This window comes from Lactuca serriola, chromosome 3 (genome assembly GCF_051521515.1).
Source record: "Lactuca serriola cultivar US96UC23 chromosome 3, Lser_US96UC23_V15, whole genome shotgun sequence".
NCBI lineage: Eukaryota > Viridiplantae > Streptophyta > Magnoliopsida > Asterales > Asteraceae > Lactuca > Lactuca serriola.
Genome location: NC_136410.1, coordinates 162,776,936 through 162,780,678, shown reverse-complemented (window position 1 = coordinate 162,780,678; position 3,743 = coordinate 162,776,936).

Below are 3,743 nucleotides of genomic sequence, written 5' to 3'. Positions count from 1 at the left end.
CAAAGCAACTTGATAGGATGAACTATGGAGAGAAAGGATTAATTATGATTTATTAATATATTATGAGAATAATATATTAAAGGAGAAATCATATTGTTTAATTAATATTAGTCAAGAATTAATAAGAATTAAGTTTGTGGCTAAAAGACATTAATTAAACTTAAGGGACTAGAACTGTCAATTGTGTGATAGTTGAATATTGGGCTAATGGACTCCATATTAGAGGGGTGGACGAATTCCATGGGGAAACCCATTAGAAATCGTCCTAGGCCTCTAAGGAGGGAGTCCATGGGTTGCTTAGGGCCTAAGCATCCAAATTAGGGTTTCCTTGTTAGATAACCCTAACAGCCTCACTATTTAAAGGACCATTGAGACCCAAAAACGTGGTGAACTTATTCCTTAGAGTTTCCACACGTTTTGGGAAGCCTCCTCTCTCCTTATTCTTCATCCTCTTGCTCTTGGTGTTTGTGAACCATTAGAGGAGTGACATTTGTGACTCTAAGCTTTCTAAAGTCATTACAAGGAGGATTTGTGATTGTTATTATTACATAACAATCAAGGTAAGATCTAAAAACCCTTCCACATGTTAATATGATTAATTGTATGCTAGAACTAGGGTTTAAAGTCTTGGATGAATTGCATGTACAATAGAGAAACCTAGATCTAAGCATTAGTGTAACACCGTAAATTTTCAAAATATTTTTTCACAAATATAAAAACATTTCTAATTTAATTTCATAAAACGTTAAGTTTAAAACTCCGATTCATGTCATACAAATCCCAAGATCACATAAATACATATCAAAAGTCCCCTGAGTGTGTACGGATCAAGCCGACGCCTTCCCACGGTCATCGCTAGTACCTGAAACAACAACGCTAACACTGTAAGCACGAAGCTTAGTGAGTTCCCCAAAATACCACACATAAAGCACATATTAGCCACTCGAGGCTATAACTCTATGGGTCCGTGCACCCAAACTCTATGAACCCTCAGGTTCTAACTCTAGGAACCTTCCGGTCCCAACCCTGTAAACATGCACAGCATAATCACATAGAAATAATGCAGTACAACACATAGCATACACATAACATACACATACCAACACATAGCTCTGATTACCTACTCAAGGTAAAGTATAGTGAGAAGACTCACCTCGCGTGTCTCGGTATCTCACGAATCCTGGAAATCCCTCGTGCTCGATCCTCCGAGCTCTAATCCTCCTATAATATCACATGACTCTAATTAACACTTTTTATCTCTAAGGTTGACTATCCCTAAGAAGTCAACACAGGTCAACTCTGGTCAACGGTCAATGGTCAACTTTGACCGGACTCGGCGAGTGCACAAGGGCAACTCGGCGAGTCTAGACGTTTCCACCAACACCCCAGGATTCCCTTTTTACACATCGAGTGCTCCCCCTGACTCAACAAGTTCCACTTGGCAGAATCGCGGGGCCACCCCGACTCTACTCGCCGAGTTCCAAGAACAACTCGGCGAGTCCCAGCTCGGCTCAGTCCACCTGTCAACCCTCTCTAACTCGCCCTGACTCACTGAGTCAACCCATGACTCGACTGGACCACTCACTGGCCGGTCCAAGGCAATCTTCAAGCTACTCGCCGAGTCTGTTCATCTGACTCGGCGAGTCCATGCCATGCAATCGCTCAAACTCGCTTCTAAGGTCAGATCTGTTCCAACAATTCATAGATCTGGCCTTTCTAGACTGATTCACCACGTAAAGCCCCAAACTTGATGCACATACAACCTCTATATGACTATAAATGAAGGAATACCAACAAATATCACTACTCAAGGTCATGACCTCCATTGCTCTTCATAAAGCTTGATGAATGAGGCTCTCTGGACCTCTATGGATCCAGATCCAAAGCCTCATCACTAGCAAGGGACTATTTGGCCATCAAATCAACTCAACAAGGCCACAAGAAACCCTAAATCCAACTATACTCCTCAAAACAGAAGATGAACCGAAATCATACCTCTAGATCGATGATCTAAGCTTCAAATCCGCAGAATAGCAACCTCCTTTGCCTCCTCTTGGCTAGAACCTCCCTCCTCTTTGCTAGACAACACATAAAGGTCAAGAAATGCTTCCTTTCTCTCCCAAATCGCCAAAGCACTCTAGGGTTTCTCTCTATGGACTGTTGGGTACAAATGACGGCCATAAGGCCCTTTAAATAGGTCCCAAACCCGAGAAATTAGGGTTTCATTAAACAGCGCGGACTCACCGAGTCCAGATCCTGGACTCACCGAGTCCAAACAAATCCCGCGTCCAGAATCGCGATCCTACTCGGCGAGTTTGAGCTCCAACTCGCCGAGTCCCCTCTCAAAACACCAAAATCAAAGCAATAAAGGATACCTGGAAATCCGGACTGTTACAACTCTCCCCCACTAGAACTAGACTTCGCCCTCGAAGTCTCGCTCTGAAAATAGCTCCGGATGCTGCTCCCGCATCTCGCACTCCGGCTCCCAGGTCATCTCCGATCCCTTCCGGTGTTGCCACTGAACCAACACCAGAGGTACCTCCTTGTTCCTCAGAACCTTGATCTTCCGATCCTTGATGGCCACTGGCCTCTCGGCATAATTCAGGCTCGCATCCACCTGAATATCCTCTAATGGAACCACTGCCGACTCATCGGCTATACACTTCCGCAATTGCGACACATGAAAAGTGTCGTGGATCTGCCCCAACTCTGCGGGCAATTCCAAACGATAGGCCACCCGGCCTACCCTCGCAATCACACGAAAAGGCCCAATATACCGGGGCCCCAACTTTCCCCTCTTCCTGAATCGGATCACTCCTTTCCAAGGAGAGACCTTTAGGAGAACGAAGTCGCCGACCTGAAACTCAAGCTCGGACCGACGTCTGTCTGCATAACTCTTCTGACGGCTCTGGGCGGTCAATAACCTCTGTCTGACCCGCTGAATCTGCTTTGTCGTCTGAAGCACGATCTATGTACTGCCCATCACTCTCTGCCCAACCTCTCCCCAGCAAATGGGGGTCCGACACCTCCTACCATACAACAGCTCAAAGGGTGGCATACCGATGCTCGAATGATGGCTGTTGTTGTAGGAAAACTCTGCCAGGGGTAAATACGCATCCCAACTACCCCCGAAATCCAACACGCATGCGCGAAGCATGTCCTCAAGCGTTTGAATCGTCCGCTCACTCTGACCGTCTGTCTGGGGGTGATATGCGGTACTAAAATGCAATCTAGTACCCAACTCCTCATGAAATTTCTTCCAGAATCTGGAAGTGAAACGCACATCACGGTCCGAAACGATCAAGATCGGCACCCCATGCCGAGATACCACCTCTCTCACATATATCTCTGCCAACTTCTCCGCTGAAGAACTCTCACTGATGGCAAGGAAGTGAGCGCTCTTCGTCAACCTATCCACAATCACCCAAATTGCATCAACTCCTCTTGCAGTTCTCGGCAATTTGGTGATGAAATCCATAGCGATCTGTTCCCACTTCCACTCGGGAACCTCCAATGGCTGCAACTTGCCATGCGGTCTCTGGTGCTCGGCCTTAACCCTGCGGCAGGTCAAGCACCTCTCAACAAACCAGGCGACGTCCCTCTTCATACAGGGCCACCAATACTCTCTCCTCAAATCCAAATACATCTTTGTAGCCCCTGGATGAATCGAAAATTTCGACCGATGAGCCTCTTCCATCAACGTAGTACGCGTACCGCCCACAAACGGTACCCAAATCCGGCCC